Source organism: Salmo salar, unplaced genomic scaffold (genome assembly GCF_905237065.1).
Source record: "Salmo salar unplaced genomic scaffold, Ssal_v3.1, whole genome shotgun sequence".
Taxonomy (NCBI): Eukaryota; Metazoa; Chordata; class Actinopteri; order Salmoniformes; family Salmonidae; genus Salmo; species Salmo salar.
Genome location: NW_025547441.1, coordinates 38,632 through 63,603, shown reverse-complemented (window position 1 = coordinate 63,603; position 24,972 = coordinate 38,632). Strand labels below are relative to the sequence as shown.

Genomic DNA, 24,972 nt, shown 5'->3' with positions numbered 1-24,972 from the left:
ATGAAATGGGATTGAATCTCAGAGGGGGAGTGCATGCAAAATATGTATGAGGTCCTCGGTTCAATCCCAAGATTCTCCACTGAGTTTATTTGTGTGCCAAATTCACATTTACACAACTACTACATTCCAGAATGTTGATAAATAAGTTACACCTTAGAGTGGCATGGTGGCCAAGTGGCAAGGTGTCGGTCTCGTAAACCGACACCGACTTTTATTGGAGGACTTTGCAGAAAAAGCAAGTTGTGTCAATATGGCAACACAGTTATTATAGTAAGGGGATATATCTCTATGGTACAGACAGAACTTTACATGTATGCGGTCCAACGTTAATCCCCAACTTCTCTGTTGACTGTATTTACTTGTTAAATTAGCTTTTGTACAACTCCCACTTTCCAGAATGTTGACATTCTAAGAAGGAAATAGATATGCTAAATCATCTGTTTCTGTAAACTGAAGCACATGGGTTCATCCTTGTTCGACGTTTATGGAAGATAGCTGATATTATGTAAATGTACTTTCATTAGAACAGTGTAAAGAAAAGGTACATTGTATTGATATGACCACTGCGACCTGTATGGACTCGTCGGCTGGCCCTCGCTACCTATTCGTCACCAGACCCACTGGCTCCAGGTCATCTATAAGTCTATGCTAGGTAAAGCTCCGCCTTATCTCAGCTCACTGGTCACGATAACAACACCCACCAATAGCACTCGCTCCAGCAGGAATATCTCACTGATCATCCCCAAAGCCAACACCTATTTTGGCCGCCTTTCCTTCCAGTTCTCTGCTGCCAATGACTGGAACGAATTGCAAAAATCGCTGAAGCTGGACACTTATATTTCCCTCACTAACTTTACACATCAGCTATCTGAGCAGCTAACCGATCGCTGCAGCTGTACATAGCACATCTGTAAATAGCCCACCCAATCTACCTACCTCATCCCTATATTGTTTTTATTTACTTTCTGCTCGTTTGCACACCAGTATTTCTACTTGCACATCATCATCTGCTCATCTATCAATCCAATGTTAATTTGCTAAATTGTAATTACTTCGCTACTATGGCCTATTTATTGCCTTACCTCCTCATGCCATTTGCACACATTGTATTTTGACTTTCTTTTTTTCTATTGTGTTATTGACTGTATGCTTGTTTATTCCATTTGTAACTCTGTGTTGTTGTTTATGTTGCACTGCTTTGCTTTATCTTGGCCAGGTTGCAGTTCTCAATGAGAACTTGTTCTCCACTTGCTTACCCGGTTAAATAAAGGTGAAATAAAATAAAATAAGAATTTTTTTTTCTCTCTCCCAGAACAGGGATGGAGCTCAGTGGTAGAGTGCATGCTTCACATGTATGAGGTCCTTGGTTCAATCCCCAGCATCTCCATATGAAATTTTTGCACTGACCCAACTCCTACTTTACAGAATGTTGAAATTCTAAGCAGGAAACAGAGATGTGCTAAATAATTTGGTCTTGTTATCTGAAGAACATGCGTTCAATCCCTGTTCGTACATTTATAGAACAGAAGTGGCATTGTTGCCAACTTTTATAGCGTCATTTTCAAAAACTGAAGTTCATGGGTTCGATCCCTGTCTGTACCTGGTTTAAGAATTGCTGCTATCATTTCATTGTAGTTTCAATGGAGTGGTGTATCTAAAAAGTACATTGTATTGATATTGCATTTTATCTGCAAATGAAATAGGATGGAAGCTCAGAGGGGGAGTGCATGCAAAATATTGTTAGGGTTTAATCAACTATTTGTTTGCATAACCTATATAATAAAATTAGTTGTGGTGCATAACTTATGAATACTAATGCTAAACATGAGAGGTTTATATTGTATTAACATAGATTGAGCGACATATAATAGACATGACTAACTGGAGGGTTGCTGGCTAGTAGTGTAGGCTGAGTAGACTCGTGACACACACACACAATGCCTGGTTGTGGGGCCGCTCATGGACATGTGAGGAACTGATAGAGGGGAGAATGGCTGTGGCACAAGAACAGGCACTGTCCTTGGGTGTTTGACTCTCGGGTACACACACGAAGATAAGCTAGAAGACAACTATGCTTGGCAACAAAGATGCGTCTAGAGGCTGGGACCAGCCTGCACGCCAACAATAGGCTGGAGTAAGTCTAAACCACACCCAAGCCTCTACTATGACAGGCCCTCAGGGAGAGGGAACTATGTCTGTCAAGAAGTATTTAAGGAAGAACTTATGATGTCATTTCAGTTCTCTGTCTGCCCTGCGAGGTGTTACAGTAAACCCGTATATTCGAACATTGCATTTATCACTATTTACTTAGCTTAATAAACAGCTGTGAAACAGTACTAGAGACCAGAGTTTCTCTTTGTCCTGATACCAGATTCGAATTGACGCAACCTAACATGATGACCCCGACGTGATCTGCTGTAGGGACTTCGCTGGAACTTGTCCGGCCAATTGGCCATCGCTGTCGTCGGACGGTGTGTTTCACAAATCCTGACCGGTCAACTAAAAAGGTAAGCAGACACCTATTGTGAATAACTGAAGTTCTGCACATTGGCTATTTCCAAATTTATTTTTGTGAGACACCTGTTTGATGTAAGTGACCAATTTTTATTTTAACATATACAAATTGGTTGAAGTATGTATTAAACATTTGGAGTTTGATTAAGTGATAAATGCATTGTTGACAACCGGTTAAACATTAATGCACGTGACCTATTAAGAACTGTGATGAATGATATGTATTAGGTAATATGATGTGTGTGTGTGGTTAACCTCTTACAAGGACCCTTACGAGGACCTGTAGATATTGATCATATTTCAGGCTAGGGTTCGGGTACTAGATACTAGGTATCGGTTTGAATGTGGTTGATAAATCTGACTATCAACGGGACTATGTGAAGTTTGGGAGGCCAACCCAATCGTGTGAATGTAGTACATTGGATATTAGACAGCGATCTGAATATCTGGTTTGAGTGTTTAATATATCGGTTATCCAGTAATGCTTTACAGGGTTGATCATCTTATAGAGAAGGTTCAGGATTAGTTCGATTCCCAGGACGAGGTCCTTTACGAGCTCCTATACAAAGAGGTATAGGCTAGGTTTTAGGCTAGGTTCCAGGTTATATTTGGGGGTTTACCGTGTGAGTGTATTTTGATTCCCTGGACGAGGTCCTTTACGAGGTCCTATACAAAAAGGGTATGGGCTAGGTTCTAGGCTAGGTTCCAGGTTATATTGGGTTTTACCGGGTGGGCATAATACATTGTTAAAACAGGTCTAGAAATTAGCGGGGTAAAATAGATCATAGGAAGGGAGACATAATTCCTCTGTGGAAAAGGTAACGTGAGAATGGGGGATATTGAACCAGAACAGGTGTTGAAAACTTTGAAAGCGACTCTCGAAAGGAATGGTGGTCGCGATGGGAAAGAATGGAAGAGGAGAGGCAAAAAATGATATAAGGGATGGCTAAAATAAGGTAGTATTAATGCACCCAATGGACTCCCAGTCGACGGGGAGCCCGGTAGAATATTGGAAACGCTAAAACGAAAAACAGACACAACCTGTTCCGAGTGGAAGCAGGAGGGGGAAGCGCGTAAAGGAGGTGCAGGAATTTACGGGAGATGAGCGATACATGGAGTTAATTTTATTTTACAGGGACAATGCACATTAAACACAGTTGTGTATAATGGCAGGGTATTCCTAGCAAACAGAATGGGCCTGTTTGCAGACAAACTGAAGGGGTTTTAAGGTTTTAAGCAATCTTGGGTCAAATTAGTCAAATAGTACATTAAAATATGGGGTTTCATAGATTGGAAGTAAAATATTTTATCCAAGGGTAGTGTATGTTCAATTAAAGTACCCAGAACCGTTGAGGAAGTTTAAAACAAATTATTAATGATTTGAGGAAGTACAGTGGAGTTATTATTAGGTTTTGTTTGTGGCTAACGTTTGGGTTTCTGAATCGGTGTAGTATAAGGAATGATGACCAAATGTTCGTGGTTATTTTATGGAAAAAGGAGCGCTTAGCTTTTTGGGAAAAATACCTAGGGACAGGATATCTTAAAGGGGTATACACACATGGCATTTTGGAAGTTTGGTTTTCTGAGTTTTAATAAACACATGAAATTATTTTGATAGGGAATGTTCTGGGAACCTGGGATACAAAATGTAGATACAGTTCTTAGCTTTAATTTGTTTAATGTAGTAAGAAACACGGTTCTGAAAGGGTGGTATGACTTTTGACCCCTCTGGTGACTTTTCCTGTGTGGTCTGATCAGCCACATTGAAAAGCCATTTGGATGGTGAATTAAAGGTCATTGGTGATATTGATTTTAAGGGAATTTGTAGAACTGATAATTATGATGGAGTTAAAGTTCTTAGACACAATTGATAATTTGAACCAATGAGAAGACTAAAAGGGCAAAGCCTTAGACTAAGGGTAGGCTTCCTTAAGTCTATTTCCGTAGAACAATAAGGGTACAATAATGTTTCTTGGTGGAGTAAATCAGATTAGTCATTTTGATCTGATTATGTTATTTGAAAATATTTTGACCAGTAGCAGGGGTATTATTTACATGATCTAGATACGTTTATTTTTCCTTAGGAAGTCAGCTGTGGTTGAAAGCAGTGTAAGAGATTTAACAAAACAAGGCTGTGGAATTGATATAATAGTATTATATTTTGTTGTGAATAAGTTTAATAATGGTAGACTTAGGTCAACAGGACAGGGATATATGACATCTGTAGGTGATCTAGGATCATTGAGGGTATTGTGATACATTTAAGTAGATATGCAATATCTAGACAGGTAGATTTTTCTAAAGTTCAGGAGTGCAACCAAGGAGACAATGAGACATTTAGTCAATATTTGGAAACAACCCAGATTTGATACTTTCTGTTATGAGAAAAAGCTGGAGACAGATAGAAGGGCAGACAGAGAGATCCTCCCCTGCACTGCTGAAACCTTGAGTGTTGGGGAGTAGCAGGAAGAAAGGAGGGGGGCCAGCAGGAGTAGATAGGAAGAGAATTTGGTTCACTTAGCTCTAGGATATTAATTCATGGAGAGACTATCGGCTTCGTTGGCAGGCATGTATTTTAGTTTTGATTTTAAGTTTATGTTTGGTAAATTCGCTAGGAGGAGATATGATCATTTTGTTGAAAGTAATTGTTACCCTAACTAAAAGGACAATGAAAGCTTAGTTGGTTTCAGGTGTTAGACACTGAACCATTGCCCAGACACTATTCTGCACAGTAGGCCGAAATAGTAGCATTGACTCGAACCGGTGAAATAAGAAAGGAGAGAAAAGTTACTATTTACACAGACAAGCACATAGACATTTAAAACCATACAAAACAGCACAGATACATCTTAAAGAAGATAAAACACTTGACAGAGAATTGTTACAGAATAGCCGAGGATGAAGGCCCCAGGGAGAATTGGACATGTGGAAAATAAAAGGGGGCAATCCTACAAGAGAAGGGCTGACATAAGGATAATTTGTTTAGATATGCAGCAATATTGATACATGGCTTGAGCCATGTATAAATAGGGGGAGTATGGTAGAGCAGACGATAGAACATGTTAGGATAATTACTTAAACAAAAACATTTTTTGTAGAATATCCATTCCAATATTTGGAAATGGACTTAGTGAACTATTCCAAATTGAGGGGAAGAAGGGGTGTTTAACAATAATAGATAAGTATAGCAAATGGGTAGAAGCATTCCCAACTTACTTGGTGGACATGATTATGGTAGCTAGAATATTAGGTCAAGATATTATCCCTAGAGTTGGTTTACTAGGATCTATCTCTTTAAAGGATGGATGACATTTTAGCTAATCAGGTAGAGCCTATAGAATGCCAGAGTTAGAGATACCAGAACAGGTAGACATAGACGTTGAAGTAATACTAACAGAACACATGAGAATACTGTTTGTTAACCAAACCCGTATGTCCAAGAATTTGTGTCCAACAGGTGAATTAGAGGAGAAGGTGATTCACTCAATCCAACCAGGAGACTGGGTGTGGATCCAGTCCCGGAGGAGAAAAGACGGGAAGCAGCCCTGTTGGGAAGGCCCATATCAGGTTCTGTTAAACCATTGCCTTTGCCATTAGAAAAGCTGAGAGAGTCACTTGGGTCCACGTTACCCACTGCAAGAAGGTATGTACACATATGAGCACTGCTGATCACACACAGAGTTAGGAGAAGAACCGAGTACCAACAGGGTCCGGGAGTTACTTCCTTAACCTCTTACATCTAGACGTTCCGCTAGCGGAACACCTGCTCCAATATCCAATGATAGGCGTGGCGCGAATTACAAATTCCTCAAAAAAACCCAAACTTCCATTTTTCAAACATATGACTATTTTACACCATTTTAAAGACAAGACTCTCCTTTATCTAACCACACTGTCCGATTTCAACAAGGCTTTACAGCGAAAGCAAAACATTAGATTATGTCAGCAGAGTACCAAGCCAGAAATAATCAGACACCCATTTTTCAAGCTAGCATATAATGTCACATAAAACAAAACCACAGCTAAATGCAGCACTAACCTTTGATGATCTTCATCAGATGACACGCCTACGACATTATGTTATACAATACATGCATGTTTTGTTCAATCAAGTTCATATTTATATCAAAAACCAGCTTTTTACATTAGCATGTGACGTTCAGAACTAGCATTCCCACCGAACACTTCCGGTGAATTTACTAAATGACTCACGATAAACGTTCACAAAAAACATAACAATTATTTTAAGAATTATAGATACAGAACTCCTTTGTGCAATCGAGGTGTCCGATTTTAAAATAGCTTTTCGGTGAAAGCACATTTTGCAATATTCTCAGTAGATGTAAAAAGCTGGTATTTGATATAAATATGAACTTGATTGAACAAAACATGCATGCATTGTATAACATCATGTCCTAGGGTTGTCATCTGATGAAGATCATCAAAGGTTAGTGCTGTTTACTCCCAGCACTTTTGTTTACTCCCAGCACTTTAATAAAATCCTTTGCGCTCTTGAATGGAATCTCACACCCGTTTACATTGATATCCCCAACAAACATTATTTCAGTCTTCTCTATATTAACTTTAGCACCCGATGCCTTGCCATATATATCTATGATCCCCATAATGCTTCCAATACTTTCTATATCCTTCACAGTACAAGTAGTGTCATCAGCGTACTGATGTACAACACTGACACCACCACCTGGGATTCCAACACCCCTTACTTCTTTATTACTATTTATCAATGTAGCTAACGGTTCTGTAGAAACACTGTACAGCAGAGCTGACAAAGGACAGCCCTGCCTTACTGACCTCTCCACAGGGAAAGTATCTGTTAACACTCCGTTACATTTAACACAACTTTTAGCCCCACTATACAACAGGTTGATCCAAGATACAAACTTTGGCCCAAACCCAAACCTCTCCAAAGTCTGTAATAAAAAGCTGTGCTCCACTCTATCGAAAGCTTTGTTAAAGTCCAAACTTAAAACTATACCACCTTCATTTTTCATTTGATTAACAACATCCCTAATTGTACAAATTACATCTGCAATATCTCTTCCAGGTATGCCGTAGGCTTGTGTTGATTCAATAATACTCCCAATCACCTTTTTCATCCTATTCGCTAACACTTTAGTCAGTATCTTATAATCCGAATTTAGAAGGCTAATAGGCCTATAATTTTCTAACTTTAATCTACTGCCCCTATTTTTGAATAAGATCGTTAACATTCCAGTTGACATAGACTCAGGGATTTCCTTATTCTCTTCCATATAATGAAACACCCTCACTAAAATGGGTGCCAAAATATCTACAAAGACTTTATAGAACTCATTTGTTAAACCATCCAAACCCGGACTTTTATTACCTTGCGTGCTAACAATTGCTTCCTTGATTTCCATAATCGAAATCTCTTCATCACACATCATTCTATCTGCCTGCGATACTTTGGCACTAATTGTATCCAACACTTTTACAACACACACTTTATCTACATCATTCTTTTTGTAAAGATTTCTGTAAAAGGTTTCAACTGTCTCTAAGATCCCAACAAAATCGTTTACCTTTACACCTCTTTCATCTTCCAACTCTACAATGTAACTCTTAGTTTGTTTTCTTTTTTCCAGACCCAAAAAAAGGATGTACATTTCTCTCCCTCCAAAGCGTACTGTGCCCTGCTCCTAACAATAGCACCCAAACATTTATTTTTTTCATAACGACCCAGCTCTGCATGGATTTTCAAATAATTCACAACATCATAGTCTGGATCCGTATCAGCCTTTTCAAGTTCATGCAACATCCTATTCCTAAGCATTATTTCTTTCTGCTTATCTAAACGGTTATGATTTTTTGCGTACCTAATACTCCTATTTTTTACTTTTACTTTCACTTCCTCCCACCATAAACACACATTCTCTTTTAACAGTACATTAGACATTTCATCATTAATACATTCAACAATTTCATTTCTATATCCTTCCTCCTTTAACAGACTGGCATTTAAACACCAGACACCTCCCCCTCTCCTCTCCACACCAAAACCCATTTGAAATGACATTACTGCATGATCACTATATGCTGTAAAGGTATATGACACCTTCTTAACATTCTGCACCAATTCTTGTTTTGCTAGACATAAATCAATTCTGCTTTGTTTTAATTCCTTTAGAACCACCTGCCTTCTAGAGAATACTCTTCTGTTTGGATTTTCAGCCCTCCATATATCTACTAGATTCTCCTCATTCATAAGTTTCCATAATGCATTTCTAGAAGAGTTATATCTGAATTTAGCACAACTAGAGGCATCCATTCTACTACACCTCACATTAAAATCTCCTATCAGTATACAGTTTTCTGAGCACAGTGTTTTTAATTTGTGAAACATTTCTCTCCTTTCAGATTCAATGTTTGAAGCATAAACATTAATTAAACGAAAAACTACATTTTGAACTTCAAATTCAATTACAATAAGTCTGCCATCATTGTCAGCATATATTTCTTTTACATTTTGCACCACATCATTTTTTATCAAAATAGCCACACCACATGTTTTATCCCCTCCATGACTACAAAAAATTAAATCTGACCATTTACTCTTAATCTCCTGCATTTTGGAGTCTGTCCAATTGGTCTCTTGAAAACACAACATGTCTGCCTTAACAGACACTAATACCTGCTCAAATTTGCTCATGTTTCTCAAACTGTTACCATTTAGGGATGTGACTGTAATCATTATGAATGTGTGCAGAAGTATAATCAGAGCCAAACAAGTCCTTAAAAATCCTACTTTTTCTTTTTTCCAAAACCCATCATCTCCCTGGTTTTCGACAATGACCTCTTATTTTTTACAAACAACTGAAGATCCTCACTATCTATTTCATCATCCGTCTCTTTATTTGGATTTTTGGGGGAGCGGCGGGGAAGCCTTTTGAAAAGTGCGCTTTAACAGTGCCCGTGACTTCAGTGGACCCAGCCCACTCTTTGGTGTAATTTTTACACAGGCTTAAAGCTGGCTCAGGCACCTGAGAAGCACCTTGCACCATCTCTACCTGTGTATGTCTTTCACCCATCATGTGCTGCTGTTCCACCTTGTCAGCAGCAGAGACTAAAACGGCGTCTCGTGCTTTGCCAGGAGACATTACAGGCTCTTCAAGCTTATCTGCCACTGTCTCTGGAGTCACACTCTCCATGTCACTCTCATCCTCCCTCTCCATAGGCACACTCCCCTCTTCCTCAGACGTGAGGTCCATTGTTTGCAAAAGTAAGTGATTTTCTCCCTTATTACAGCTACATCTAACTTTAGGTCTGTCACACATTTTGCACACATTTCCTATGTTCCGACATTCTCTGGCATAATGCCCTTGTTCACTACATTTGTGGCATGTGAATTCCGGACATTCCTTAAGTATGTGCCCCGGCTGAATACATAATCTACATACCTTCACTTGATTGTCGTGGATTACACGAAAATATTCAAATCCCTCGACAGTGTTAAATTTAGTAGAATATGGCAAGGATTGCACATTGTCTGTAAACTTTACCTTGCAAAATCTTGTCCCATCTACAATGTCCGTTCCTGGCCACATCCTCCTCTTGATTGGCGTGGTCGCCTTCACCTTCCAGCCTTTTAGTTTCTCTTCTATCTCCTCATCCGTAATGTATGCAGGCAAGTTCAAAAAGGACACCACCAGCTCATCGTTCCCTAGTTCTTTAGCCATGATTTGACAGTTCTTTATCTTTAGCCCGTCTATTAGTCTTTCTTTTCCATTTACATGAGACATTGTTACTTCATACTTATTCCCGTCTTTCATTCGACATCCCAGTATTGTTGCGCAAACTTCCTTTATTCCTCTCAGCAATTCCATCGTTGTTATTTTCCCTTCTCCACTTATTTCCACGTTCACCGTCAGTTCCTTCTCATATGTTCTTTTTTTCAGTTCTTCGTTTAACATTCTGATTTCACTGTTGTCCTTTCTCGTCGTCGTTTGCATTCTTGATGTCGAAGCCATGTTGTCCGTCCGGTTATTTTAAGCAATATCCCCCAAACAGCTCACGCTGATGGGGGACAATAGCAAAAACGTTTCACAGAAACTTCACTACAGTCACTCACAAACTTTCAAACTTATAAGTCAACTAGACCTCCAAAAAAAACGATATTCTCTCTCAAGCACTCAGACACCTGCTTCTCTTCCACTTCCTGAAACTCCAAAAAGGGGCGTGTGAAGCGAACGTGATAACCACTACACCACAGAACCTACTGCTACAATTAGCTGCAAGGAGTAAACCGAATTTTAAAAATATTCATGTCACGTATTAGAATTTCCAAAATAAGGGATTAATGAAATTCTTTGTTAACACTATGGTACTTCTTGAATGTGTCAATGAGCGTTGTTTCCGACTGGATTCGAACCAGGGACCTTTCGCGTGTGAAGCGAAAGTGATAACCACTACACTACAGAAACTGCTGTAACACTTATCTGCAAGGAGTAAAACGAATTTTACTGATATTCATGGCACGTGTTCAAATTTTCAAAAATTAGGCATTTATGAAAATAACTATTCACTTTTAAAAGTACTGTACCTACTGCACGTGTCAAAGAGCACTGTTTCAAAGAGCACTGTTTCGAACCGAGGACCTTTTGTGTGTTAAGCGAACGTGATAACCACTACACTACAGAAACTGCTTCAACAATTATCTGCAAGGAGTAAATCGAATTTTACAGATATTCATGGCACGTGTTCAAATTTCCAAAATTAGGCATTTATGAAAATAACTATTCTCTGTTAATAGTACAGTACCTACCGCACATGTCAAAGAGCACTGTTTCCTCCCGGTTTCAAACTGAGGACCTTTCACGTGTAAAGCGAACGTGATAACCACTACACTACAGAAACTGCTGCTTGATTTTCCTGCAAGAAGTAAACCGAATTTTACAGATATTCATGGCACGTATTCGAATTTCCAAAATAAGGCATTAATGAAAATAACTATTCTCTGTTAATAGTACAGTACCCACCGCACATGTCAAAGAGCACTGTTTCCTCCCGGTTTCAAACTGAGGACCTTTCGCGTATAAAGCGAACGTGATAACCACTACACTACAGAAACTGCTGTAACACTTATCTGCAAGGAGTAAAATGAATTTTACTGATATTCATGGCACGTGTTCAAATTTCCAAAATTAGGCATTTATGAAAATAACTATTCTCTTTTAAAAGTACTGTACGTGTCAAAGAGCACTGTTTCCGCCCGGTTTCGAACGAAGGACCTTTCGCGTGTTAAGCGTACGTGATAACCACTACACTACAGAAACTGCTTCGACAATTATCTGCAAGGAGTAAATCTAATTTTACAGATATTCATGGCACGTGTTCAAATTTCCAAAATTAGGCATTTATGAAAATAACTATTCTCTGTTAATAGTACAGTACCTACCGCACATGTCAAAGAGCACTGTTTCCTCCCGGTTTCAAACTGAGGACCTTTCACGTGTAAAGCGAACGTGATAACCACTACACTACAGAAACTGCTGCTTGATTTTCCTGCAAGAAGTAAACCGAATTTTACAGATATTCATGGCACGTATTCGAATTTCCAAAATAAGGCATTCATGAAATTTTCTGTTACCACTATGGTACTTCAGAATGTGTCAATGAGCGTTGTTTCCGCCCGGTTTCGAACCAGGGACCTTTCGCGTGTGAAGCGAACGTGATAACCACTACACATCAGAAACTACTGCTACAATTAGCTGCAAGGAGTAAACCAAATTTTAAAAATATTCATGTCACGTATTCAAATTTCCAAAACAAGGGATGAATGAAATTCTTTGTTAACACTATGGTACTTCTTGAATGTGTCAATGAGCGTTGTTTCCGCCTGGTTTCGAACCAGGGACCTTTCGCGTGTGAAGCGAACTTGATAACCACTACACTAAAGAAACTGCTGTAACACTTAACTGCAAGGAGTAAAACGAATTTTACTGATATTCATGTCACGTGTTCAAATTTCCAAAATTAGGCATTTATGAAAATAACTATTCTCTTTTAAAAGTACTGTACCTACTGCACGTGTCAAAGAGCACTGTTTCCGCCCGGTTTCGAACCGAGGACCTTTCGCGTGTTAAGCGAACGTGATAACCACTACACTACAGACACTGCTTCAACAATTATCTGCAAGGAGTAAATCGAATTTTACAGATATTCATGGCACGTGTTCAAATTTCCAAAATTAGGCATTTATGAAAATATCTATTCTCTGTTAATAGTACAGTACCCACCGCACATGTCAAAGCGCACTGTTTCCTCCCGGTTTCAAACTGAGGACCTTTCACGTGTAAAGCGAACGTGATAACCACTACACTACAGAAACTGCTGTAACACTTATCTGCAAGGAGTAAAACGAATTTTACTGATATTCATGGCACGTGTTCAAATTTCCAAAATTAGGCATTTATGAAAATAACTATTCTCTTTTAAAAGTACTGTACGTGTCAAAGAGCACTGTTTCCGCCCGGTTTCGAACCAAGGACCTTTCGCGTGTTAAGCGTACGTGATAACCACTACACTACAGAAACTGATTCAACAATTATCTGCAAGGAGTAAATCGAATTTTACAGATATTCATGGCACGTGTTCGAATTTCCAAAATAAGGCATTTATGAAAATAACTATTCTCTGTTAGTAGTACAGTACCTATTGCACATGTCAAAGAGCACTGTTTCCTCCCGGTTTCAAACTGAGGAACTTTCACGTGTAAAGCGAATGTGATAACCACTACACTACAGAAACTGCTGCTTGATTTTTCTGCAAGGAGTAAACCGAATTTTACCGATATTCATGGCACGTATTCGAATTTCCAAAATAAAGAATTAATTAAATTTTCTGTTACCACTATGGTACTTCAGAATGTGTCAATGAGCGTTGTTTCCGCCTGGTGTCGAACCAGGGACCTTTCGCGTGTGAAGCGAACTTGATAACCACTACACATCAGAAACTACTGCTACAATTAGCTGCAAGGAGTAAACCGAATTTTAAAAATATTCATGTCACGTATTCAAATTTCCAAAACAAGGGATTAATGAAATTCTTTGTTAACACTATGGTACTTCTTGAATGTGTCAATGAGCGTTGTTTCCGCCTGGTTTCGAACCAGGGACCTTTCGCGTGTGAAGCGAACTTGATAACCACTACACTACAGAAACTGCTGTAACACTTAACTGCAAGGAGTAAAACGAATTTTACTGATATTCATGGCACGTGTTCAAATTTCCAAAATTAGGCATTTATGAAAATAACTATTCTCTTTTAAAAGTACTGTACCTACTGCACGTGTCAAAGAGCACTGTTTCCACCCGGTTTCGAAACGAGGACCTTTCGCATGTTAAGCGAACGTGATAACCACTACACTACAGAAACTGCTTCAACAATTATCTGCAAGGAGTAAATCGAATTTTACAGATATTCATGGCACGTGTTCAAATTTCCAAAATTAGGCATTTATGAAAATAACTATTCTCTGTTAACCTGTTGGGGCTAGGGGGCAGTATTTTCACGGCTGGGTAAAAAAAACGTACCCGATTTAATCTGGTTACTAATCCTACCCAGTAACTAGAATATGCATATACTTATTATATATGGATAGAAAACACCCTAACGTTTCTAAAACTGTTTGAATGGTGTCTGTGAGTATAACAGAACTCATTTGGCAGGCAAAACCCTGAGACATTTTCTGACAGGAAGTGGATACCTGATGTGTTGAATTACCTTTAAGCCTATGCCATTGAAACACACAGGGGTTGATTAATGTTTTGGCACTTCCTATTGCTTCCACTAGATGTCACCAGCCTTTACAAAGTGTTTTGAGTCTTTTACTGTGAGATCTGACCGAACAAGAGCCTTGGAACGGTGATGGCCGATTAGACTTTGGCGCGCGAGTTCATGTTGGGTACCCTCGTTCCAATACGTTATAAAAGAGAATGCATTCGTCCACCTTGAATATTATTCATGTTCTGGTTAAAAAAGGCACTAATGATTTATGCTATACAACGTTTGACATGTTTGAATGAACGTAAATATATTTTTTCCCCTCGTTCATGACGAGAAGTCCGGCTGGCTTAGATCATGTGCTAACAACACGGAGCTTTTTGGACATAAATGATGAGCTTTTTTGAACAAAACTACATTCGTTATGGACCTGGGATTCCTGGAAGTGACATCTGATGAAGAGAATCAAAGGTAATGGATTATTTACATAGTATTTTCGATTTTAGATCTCTCCAACATGGCCGTTTGTCTGTATAGCAAAGCGTATTTTTCTGGGCGCAGTGCTTAGATTATTGCAAAGTGTGATTTCCCAGTAAGGTTATTTTTAAATCTGGCAAGTTGATTGCGTTCAAGAGATGTAAATCTATAATTCTTTAAATGACAATATAATATTTTACCAATGTTTTCTAATTTTAATTATTTAATTTGTGGTGCTGACTTGACTGCCGGTTATTGGAGGGAAACGATTTCCTGAACATCAATGCCATAGTAAACCGCTGTTTTTGGATATAAATATGAACTTGATAGAACTAAAAATGCATTTATTGTCTAACATAATGTCCTAGGAGTGTCATCTGATGGAGATTGTTAAAGGTTAGTGCATCATTTTAGCTGGTTTTATGGTTTTGGTGACGCCTGTCTTTGAATTGACAAAACATTACACACAGCTATTGTCAATGTACTCTCCTAACATAATCTAACTTTATGCTTTCGCCGTAAAACCTTTTTGAAATCGGACAACGTGGTTAGATTAAGGAGATGTTTATCTTTCAAAGGGTGTAAGATAGTTGTATGTTTGAAAAATTTGAATTTTGACATTTATTTGGTTTCAAATTTGCCGCTCTTGAAATGCACCTGCTGTTGATAGGGTGCACCACGGGTGGCACGCTAGCGTCCCACATCCACTTCTTTATGTCTGAAACACAGGCTTCTAGCGAGGGCAATTTTGGGGCTTCACCATGTTTCATTGAAATGTACAGCTGTGTGTCGTCCGCATAGCAGTGAAATTTAACATTATGTTTTCGAATGACATCCCCAAGAGGTAAAATATATAGTGAAAACAATAGTGGTCCTAAAACGGAACCTTGAGGAACACCGAAATTTACAATTGATTTGTCAGAGGACAAACCATTCACAGAGACAAACTGATATCTTTCCGACAGATAAGATCTAAACCAGGCCAGAACTTGTCCATGTAGACCAATTTGGGTTTCCAATCTCTCCAAAAGAATGTGGTGATCGATGGTATCAAAAGCGGCACTAAGATCTAGGAGCACGAGGACAGATGCAGAGCCTCGGTCTGACGTCATTAACCTCTATGGGCTAGGTGGGACGCTAGCGTGCCACCCGTGGTGCACTCCATCAACAGCAGGTGCATTTCAAGAGCGGCAAATTTGAATCCAAATAAATGTCAAAATTCAAATTTTTCAAAAATACAACTATTTTACACCATTTGAAAGATAAACATCTCCTTAATCTAACCACGTTTTACGATTTCAAAAAGGTTTTACGGCGAAAGCATAAATTTAGAGTATGTTAGGACAGTACATTTACAAGAGTTGTGTGTAATGTTTTGTCAAGTCAAAGACAGGGTCACCAAAACCATAAAACCAGCTAAAATGATGCACTAACCTTTTACAATCTCCATCAGATGACACTCCTAGGACATTATGTTAGACAATGCATGCATTTTTAGTTCTATCAAGTTCATATTTATATCCAAAAACAGCGTTTTACTATGGCATTGATGTTGAGGAAATCGTTTCCCTCCAATAACCGGCAGTCAAGTCAGCGTCACAAATTAAATAATTAAAATTAGAAAACATTGGTAAAATATTATATTGTCATTTAAAGAATTATAGATTTACATCTCTTGAACGCAATCAACTTGCCAGATTTAAAAATAACCTTACTGGGAAATCACACTTTGCAATAATCTGAGCACTGCGCCCAGAAAAATACGCGTTGCGATACAGACTAGACGTCATGTTGGGGAGATCTAAAATCTAAAATACTATGTAAATAATCCATTACCTTTGATTCTCTTCATCAGATGTCACTTCCAGGTATCACAGGTCCATAACGAATGTAGTTTTGTTCAAAAAAGCTCATCATTTATGTCCAAAAATCTCCGTCTTGTTGCACATGATCTAAGCCAGCCGGACTTCTCGTCATGAACGAGGGGAAAAAATATATTTACGTTCGTTCAAACATGTCAAACGTTGTATAGCATAAATCATTAGGGCCTTTTTAACCAGAACATGAATAATATTCAAGGTGGACGAATGCATACTCTTTTATAACGTATTGGAACGAGGGTACCCAACATGAACTCGCGCGCCAGGTGTCTAATGGCACATCATCGTTCCATGGCTCTTGTTCGGTCAGATCTCCCTCCAGAAGACTCAAAACACTTTGTAAAGGCTGGTGACATCTAGTGGAAGCAATAGGAAGTGCCAAAATATTCCTCAGCCCCTGTGTTTTTCAATGGGATAGGTTTAAAGTCAATACAACACATCAGGTATCCACTTCCTGTCAGAAAATGTCTCAGGGTTTTGCCTGCCAAATGAGTTCTGTTATACTCACAGACACCATTCAAACAGTTTTAGAAACTTTAGAGTGTTTTCTATCCATATATAATAAGTATATGCATATTCTAGTTACTGGGTAGGATTAGTAACCAGATTAAATTGGGTACGTTTTTTTATCCAGACGTGCAAATGCTGCCCCCTAGCCCTAACAGGTTAAAAGGTCATTTACCACCTTCACAAGTGCAGTCTCAGTGCCATGATGGGGTCTAAAACCAGACTGAAGCGTTTCGTATACATTGTTTGTCTTCAGGAAGGCAGTGAGTTGCTGTGCAACAGCTTTTTCTAAAATTTGAGAGGAATGGAAGATTCGATATAGGCCGATAGTTTTTTATAATTTCTGGATCAAGATTCGGCTTTTTCAAGAGAGGCTTTATTACTGCCACTTTTAGTGAGCTTGGTACACATCCGGTGGATAGAGAGCCGTTTATTATGTTCAACATAGGAGGGCCAAGCACAGGAAGCAGCTCTTTCAGTAGTTTAGTTGGAATAGGGTCCAGTATGCAGCTTGAGGGTTTGGAGGCCATGATTATTTTCATCATTGTGTCAAGAGATATAGTACTAAAACACATTAGTATCTCCCTTGATCCTAGGTCCTGGCAGAGTTGTGTAGACTCAGGACAATGGAGCTTTGGAGGAATACCCAGATTTAAAGAGGAGTCTGTAATCTGCTTTCTAATGATCATGATCTTTTCCTCAAAGAAGTTCATAAATGTATTACTGCTGAAGTGAAAGCCATCCTCCATTTGCGAAGGCTGCTTTTTGAATCAAAGTAAACTAATGTAAAAAATACCTATTCAAATCGATCAATTTTCAACTAGAGAGATTGAGACGCATCGTATCTGTCTCAAGCCTCCATAATTGTTTATCTTACACCTCCACATCTGCAATGAAAGGTGATGGAGCTAGAGCGGTGTTTGTCAAACCATGACACATACCTATAATCGGTCTTCTCACAAAAACATCTGTAGCTTCTGAACCGTTTGACCTACAAAATCGTATGACCTCACCCTGGAAAGAGGAGACCCTCATGAACACGGCGGTGTTCTCAATTTTTCTCTACGTCCCCCACAAGTGTCAGGGGACTCGTCTGAAGTCGGATCCCTCTATGTGCCAACTTCTGTTTGTAGAATCCAAAATCTTTGGGCTACAAACTAATGTGACCCCACTTGTCACAATGTTCTCAGTTTTGCCCTACGTTTCCCACAAGTGTCAAGGGACTAATCTGAAGGTAACAGGTACTGATTAAAATGATAGATTTTTTAACCTCTATGGGCTAGGTGGGACGCTTGCATCCCACCTACTCAACAGCCAGTGTAATCCCGTGGCGCGATATTCAAATACCTTAGAAATGCTATTACTTCAATTTCTCAAACATATGACTATTTTACACCATTTTAAAGACAAGACTTTCCTTTATCTAACCACACTGTCCGATTTCAAAAAGGCTTTACAGCGAAAGCAAAACATTAGATTATGTCAGCAGAGTACCCAGCCAGAAATAATCAGACACCCATTTTTCAAGCTAGCATATAATGTCACAAAAAACAAAACCACAGCTAAATGCAGCACTAACCTTTGATGATCTTCATCAGATGACAACCCTAGGACATTATGTTATACAATGCATGCATGTTTTGTTCAATCAAGTTCATATTTATATCAAAAACCAGCTTTTTACATTAGCATGTGACGTTCAGAACTAGCATACCCCCCGCAAACATCCGGTGAATTTACTAAATTACTCACGATAAACGTTCACAAAAACATAACAATTATTTTAAGAATTATAGATACAGAACTCCTCTATGCACTCGATATGTCCGATTTTAAAATAGCTTTTCGGTGAAAGCACATTTTGCAATATTCTCAGTAGATAGCCCAGCCATCACGGCTAGCCATTTAGACACCGACCAAGTTTAGCCCTGATCAAACTCCGATTTACTATTACAAAAGTTTCATTACCTTTGTTGTCTTCGTCAGAATGCACTACCAGGACTGCTACTTCATTAACCTGTTAGGGCTAGGGGGCAGCATTTGCACGTCTGGATAAAAAAATGTACCCAATTTAATCTGGTTACTAATCCTACCCAGTAACTAGAATATGCATATACTTATTATATATGGATAGAAAACACTCTAAAGTTTCTAAAACTGTTTGAATGGTGTCTGTGAGTATAACAGAACTCATTTGGCAGGCAAAACCCTGAGACATTTTCTGACAGGAAGTGGATACCTGATGTGTTGTATTGACTTTAAACCTATCCCATTGAAAAACACAGGGGCTGAGGAATATTTTGGCACTTCCTATTGCTTCCACTAGATGTCACCAGCCTTTACAAAGTGTTTTGAGTCTTCTGGAGGGAGATCTGACCGAACAAGAGCCATGGAACGATGATGTCCCATTAGACACCTGGCGCGCGAGTTCATGTTGGGTACCCTCGTTCCAATACGTTATAAAAGAGTATGCATTCGTCCACCTTGAATATTATTCATGTTCTGGTTAAAAAGGCCCTAATGATTTATGCAATACAACGTTTGACATGTTTGAACGAACGTAAATATATTTTTTCCCCTCGTTCATGACGAGAAGTCCGGCTGGCTTAGATCATGTGCTAACAAGACGGAGATTTTTGGACATAAATGATGAGCTTTTTTGAACAAAACTACATTCGTTATGGACCTGTGATACCTGGAAGTGACATCTGATGAAGAGAATCAAAGGTAATGGATTATTTACATAGTATTTTCGATTTTAGATCTCCCCAACATGACGTCTAGTCTGTATCGCAACGCGTATTTTTCTGGGCGCAGTGCTCAGATTATTGCAAAGTGTGATTTCCCAGTAAGGTTATTTTTAAATCTGGCAAGTTGATTGCGTTCAAGAGATGTAAATCTATAATTCTTTAAATGACAATATAATATTTTACCAATGTTTTCTAATTTTAATTATTTAATTTGTGACGCTGACTTGACTGCCGGTTATTGGAGGGAAACGATTTCCTCAACATCAATGCCATAGTAAAACGCTGTTTTTGGATATAAATATGAACTTGATAGAACTAAAAATGCATGCATTGTCTAACATAATGTCCTAGGAGTGTCATCTGATGGAGATTGTAAAAGGTTAGTGCATCATTTTACCTGGTTTTATGGTTTTGGTGACCCTGTCTTTGACTTGACAAAACATTACACACAACTCTTGTAAATGTACTGTCCTAACATACTCTAAATTTATGCTTTCGCCGTAAAACCTTTTTGAAATCGTAAAACGTGGTTAGATTAAGGAGATGTTTATCTTTCAAATGGTGTAAAATAGTTGTATTTTTGAAAAATTTGAATTTTGACATTTATTTGGATTCAAATTTGCCGCTCTTGAAATGCACCTGCTGTTGATGGAGTGCACCACGGGTGGCACGCTAGCGTCCCACCTAGCCCATAGAGGTTAACAAATGTTGGTTTGGTCCAAAATAATCCATCGTTATATCCGAATAGCGGCGTTTTGTTTGTGCGTTCCAGACACTATCCGAAATGGTAAAGAAGGGTCGTGCGCATGGCGCAATTCGTGACAAAAAAATTCTAAATATTCCATGACCGTACTTCGAAGCATGTCAACCGCTGTTTAAAATCAATTTTTATGCCATTTTTCTCGTAGAAAAGCGATAATATTCCGACCGGGAATCTCCTTTTCGGCAAACAGAGGAAAAAAATCACAAAGACGGGGGCGGCCAGGTCACGCGCCTGAGCCCAGAGTCCCTTGATCGGCCACTTGAGAAAGGCGATAATGTGTTTCAGCCTGGGGCTGGGATGACGACATTCAGGTTTTTCCCGGGCTCTGAGCACCTATGGACGACGTAGGAAGTGTCACGTTAGAGCAGAGATCCTTAGTAAAAGATAGAGATGGCAAAGAAGTTCCAGAAATGGTCAGACAGGCCACTTCCTGTAAAGGAATCTCTCAGGTTTTGACCTGCCATTTGAGTTCTGTTATACTCACAGACACCATTCAAACAGTTTTAGAAACTTTAGGGTGTTTTCTATCCATATATAATAAGTATATGCATATTCTAGTTACTGGGTAGGATTAGTAACCAGATTAAATCGGGTACGTTTTTTATCCAGCCGTGAAAATACTGCCCCCTAGCCATAAGAGGTTAATGAGCCATTCGCAGTTTCACTGTACCGGCCGTGTGTACTTAGACTTGCATGGCTTAATCTTGCAGACAAGCATATGCTACTGGCAGGATCAACCAGGTAGCCACTCACAACATAGAGGTTGTACCCGGGCACACTAAGCGGAGAACAGCCAGGGACCACTCCTATCCCGTGAGGGGAGGAGGCCCTAGGTCAATCCACCGTGCGCCCAGCGGGAGGCCCTGAATTGCCCGTGGCCGGAGCCACAGGTGCCGGGGCACCGCTTAATCAGGTATCTTGTCTTAGCTGGAGGGTTTATTCGGAACGCCATCAACGTGGATAAAAGACAGGGTTTGAGAAATACATGCGTTTCTGGCACCGGTACGGCATGGTTGAACGTCATCCGCAGGCATCGCTACCTGGGTACTCCACTCCCCGAACCAGGACACCAATGTAGGGCCACTGAGACAGACGGGTCGGCTAGATCTCGCACGAATGGAGCGTGGCTGAAGCTTGTCATCAAGGCGGGGATAACCGTCTCCGACAGGGGCTCCCCCGATAGAGGCAATTCCACGTGGGGCGGGAGGAACCGTCCGTCTGAACACCGACCAAAGGCCGGCCGACAGGGGCCCTCCCAGGTGGAAATAGAATGCAAATTGGTCAGAAGATGTAAAACAGGCTCGACAACAGAGGACAACCATGGATACGCAACGTGTGGCAAGCTGGGACAAGAACCATGGTCATGGAGTACCCAAACCCACAAGGTGATAGCTGGGATAGAGCACCTGCCCAGGACAGAGCTCAATATCCTCCCACCACCAAGCTGGGAAAATTGGAGCAATACTTAGGACCAATTGGGCGCCGGAGGGATTGTAACCCTCAAAAGTGTCCATAAAGCTCTCCCTATTCGGTATGAGTAGTAGCCATCAATCGGTCGCCGAAGGGATATGGACCGAACTACCATGCTACCACACTACTACTCAGAAGTGTCCGTTTCGCATTTATTATATCGGACTAGTAGTTTGCCACTATCCCTGAGCTTCTAGGCCATGGAAGTCTTCTTGTCAAAAACCAGGTTTCTGATTTCGCGCCGGTACCTGTCTGCCCCACACGGGCATGACTGTGTAAAGACGGGAATACAGAAACTACCGATCTCCACTGTGTTACTCACACAGTATATTTTTTCCCCGTATGAAAATCCGGACCACAAAAAAAACTAAAAACTTGAATAAATCGAAAAGTACAACTCCAATCCGGATGGGGTTTTTTTGCACGAAAGGGCACATAAACGAACATTTCCATATAATTTAAACCGTTTTTCCATCAAAATGTATAATAGAAAAGCGAGTTAAGTTTTTGAAAAAGAGTTCCCGGAACCGAAAAAATTATTTCCTATGCATGCAAAATTTTATAAACAGGGGCTAATTGTTACCCATCACGAGAGAGGGTATGAGCCAAAATCTGGGAACTCTAGCCCCTCAGGAAGTATTTTTAATCATTATTAGAACATTTCAGAAATTGGTCGTAAAAGTTACAAAGTGCCCACTTTTCATTTTGCTCCAGAGACTAAGTCCAAACGTGCACCTGGTTTTATTTTGGGTTACCAGGTCTAAATTTTAAAAACTGTTTTAAATACTTAAAGGGTATACAGACCTACATACCCACCCTGAGAGCACCCTACTACAGGCCCAACTCAATGGGGGCTGGCCTGGCTGATTTATGGAAGTCCAAAAATCTCTGAATATCGGCTATGTTTCACTTCTCAGAAATTGCACTGTTTTATTTTTGGGTTACCAGGGGAGATCCATATCTCCATTCCTCTGGGCTTACTCTCTCTACCCTGCCTGCCCACCTGCCTGCCCTCTATCATACATTCTCAACCATGACCAAATGACACACAAAGACATGGGTGAGTTTCAAATAAAAATTCTTTATTTATCAGTGAATCATGGGTTGATTTGTCCCTCAATTAGTGTCCGCGCTCGGCTGGCGTTACGAGGCAAATTATGGTACCGGTAGTACCGTGCCTGCGTTTCCAGAGAATGACACATATGGTCAGCCACAGTTCCCCGGTCTGTAACCGAGCCTTGATTAAAGTTCAATGTAGCAACGCTTTGTCAAATTGTACCGAAGGTAACTTTACTTCCAATGTCAAATTCTTCAAATAGCTGGCCCACATACTCACAGAGATTGCCGTACGGTTGACCGCAGGACGTGAAAAAGAAGAGTGTTGTGTCTGAGGTGATTCCACTCAGATTATGCCTGATCTGATGGAATAGTTTAAGCCAAGTGTATTCCTGCCCAGATAGAACAATTCTGCACTCACCGAAGCTATAGTTCGTTTTGTGGCTTGAAATAGACATCTGATAACCCCCACTTTCCAGGGTTATTTCAGTAAAATCCCTCTCACAGAAGATGGTGACTGGGGATCGTCGAGTGCCATTAAAGATGGCCAACCGGCTGGACATGAGAGCCGCAAACCTACGTCTATCAGCGCAGGTGGCTCGGACCTCCAGCCTACTGAGAACCGAAGGAATAGCTTGATTACTTAGCTCAACAAACCGGCTTAACTCCGCAGCGCTGAGCACCTCGTCCCTGCACCGTTTGCGGAATTTTGCCCTGTGTGTTGCCTGGCTCTGCCGCGAATCCCTGTCCATCTTTGCCAAGCAGAGTAACACCTTTCGAATTCCACTGGCTTTAGCCTAAAGACCTTTTGGCCGGAAATGAATAAGATAATTCAAGAAACTTCGAACATCGGATCGGTATATTTTTAATGTGGATGGTGCCAAACAACGGTCTTCACATCGACCGTACCACTCAGACACACGTCTGTAGTTATCCAGAGAACACAGTCCTTCATCGGCCTTGCCCTCTGACATATAGCGGAGGAATTGCCGTATTCGGGATAGACTGGTGCGACTATTCTCAATTCGTTTAACTGAAGGGTTTTTACCCATAGCAAAGTGTTCATATTCAGTCAAAATTACATTCCTCCAACCTTCAATTCTGGACTCCACACCGCCGCCCTCATCACTCTCGCTCTCCGTGGAAGTCGCCACCACGCAGCCTTGCTCCCTCGGTTCCGAGTATGGTTCACCACCGATCTGACTGGTTGACTGCACCGGCGCAGTCGCCACCGCCTGCTCACTCTTGTCCAACAGCTGCATGATCCATGGACAACTCACTTTCAACACACTGCAAATACACAGGGTTCTCACAGGGCTCCAGCCGCGGTGCAACACCGCTGTTAGCCTGCATACACTGCCATGATTCGGGCTGATGTCTCTCAGTTGAAAGCCGGCAAGATTGCATGGCACGCTTCCATTTAATAGTAGCAGGCTTAAGTGCATGGACAGACTTGAAATGTCGGTCTATCTGCACGATTTTCAGCTTGGAACATAACCCACAATCACGTCTTAGTCTGCTGCTCATAGCTTCTCTCTCCTGCCTTCCCGAGTGCGTGTGTGTCTCTTTGTGTGCTCCACCAAACTACAACCTAACCCTAACCCATTGTGCAGACCGACAGGCCAACAATCTCAACCCCGCCAAATGAGGGCTCACGTACCGCGCTGGACGACTACCTACCCCAGTTTAGAATTTGATTGGTAGTATGTCCAGTAGCGCGTGTTTACTTCGTGTGGGTAGAGTTCTTTTAAGTTAACCTTTTAGGGCTAGGGGACAGTATTTACACGGC

The 24,972-nt window shown here is 40.3% G+C and overlaps 7 non-coding genes across 7 annotated transcripts; all 7 read right to left on the bottom strand.

The window, feature by feature from the left end:
- Window positions 1-10,906: 10,906 nt before the first annotated feature.
- Window positions 10,907-10,979, bottom strand: trnav-cac (transfer RNA valine (anticodon CAC)). The gene has a single exon. It is a non-coding gene; the product is annotated as a tRNA-Val (tRNA).
- Window positions 10,980-12,178: 1,199 nt separating this feature from the next.
- On the bottom strand, window positions 12,179-12,251 carry trnav-cac (transfer RNA valine (anticodon CAC)). Its single transcript has one exon. It is a non-coding gene; the product is annotated as a tRNA-Val (tRNA).
- A 134-nt stretch (window positions 12,252-12,385) lies between these two features.
- Window positions 12,386-12,458, bottom strand: trnav-cac (transfer RNA valine (anticodon CAC)). The gene has a single exon. It is a non-coding gene; the product is annotated as a tRNA-Val (tRNA).
- Window positions 12,459-12,599: 141 nt separating this feature from the next.
- Window positions 12,600-12,672, bottom strand: trnav-aac (transfer RNA valine (anticodon AAC)). The gene has a single exon. It is a non-coding gene; the product is annotated as a tRNA-Val (tRNA).
- Window positions 12,673-13,018: 346 nt separating this feature from the next.
- On the bottom strand, window positions 13,019-13,091 carry trnav-aac (transfer RNA valine (anticodon AAC)). Its single transcript has one exon. It is a non-coding gene; the product is annotated as a tRNA-Val (tRNA).
- A 554-nt stretch (window positions 13,092-13,645) lies between these two features.
- On the bottom strand, window positions 13,646-13,718 carry trnav-cac (transfer RNA valine (anticodon CAC)). The gene has a single exon. It is a non-coding gene; the product is annotated as a tRNA-Val (tRNA).
- Window positions 13,719-13,859: 141 nt separating this feature from the next.
- trnav-aac (transfer RNA valine (anticodon AAC)) lies at window positions 13,860-13,932 on the bottom strand. The gene has a single exon. It is a non-coding gene; the product is annotated as a tRNA-Val (tRNA).
- Between the last annotated feature and the right edge of the window lie 11,040 nt (window positions 13,933-24,972).